Genomic DNA, 703 nt, shown 5'->3' on the forward strand with positions numbered 1-703 from the left:
GAGTGTTCTTGGTGCTCCACCCTTAGTTGTCCATGTTGGAACTCAATTCTCCTAGGTAGGTGTTGATTTGCTCCCAATGGTTTTGTGGAGGAAAGTGCATCCCTTGAGGCATCTCAGGGATTTGATGATGAGAGGGGTCTCTTGTTTGCTCCATCCTCTTCTTAGTGATGGGCTTGTCCTCATCAATGGGGATGTCTCCCTCTATGTCAACTCCAACTGAATAACAGAGGTGACAAATGAGATGAGGAAAGGCTAACCTTGCCAAGGTAGAGGACTTGTCTGCCACCTTATAAAGTTCTTGGGATATAACCTTATGAACTTCTATTTCTTCTCCAATCATGATGCTATGAATCATGATAGCCCGGTCTATAGTAACTTCGGACCGGTTGCTAGTGGGAATGATTGAGCGTTGGATAAACTCCAACCATCCCCTAGCCACGGGTTTGAGGTCATGCCTTCTCAGTTGAACCGGCTTCCCTCTAGAATCTCTCTTCCATTGGGCGCCCTCTTCAAAAATGACTGTGAGGACTTGGTCCAACCTTTGATCAAAGTTGACCCTTCTAGTGTAGGGATGTTCATCTCTTTGCATCATGGGCAAGTTGAATGCCAACCTTACATTTTCCGGACTAAAATCCAAGTATTTCCCCCGAACCATTGTAAGCCAATTCTTTGGGTCCGGGTTCACACTTTGATCATGGTTCTT

Source organism: Arachis duranensis, chromosome 9, assembly GCF_000817695.3.
Source record: "Arachis duranensis cultivar V14167 chromosome 9, aradu.V14167.gnm2.J7QH, whole genome shotgun sequence".
Taxonomy (NCBI): domain Eukaryota; kingdom Viridiplantae; phylum Streptophyta; class Magnoliopsida; order Fabales; family Fabaceae; genus Arachis; species Arachis duranensis.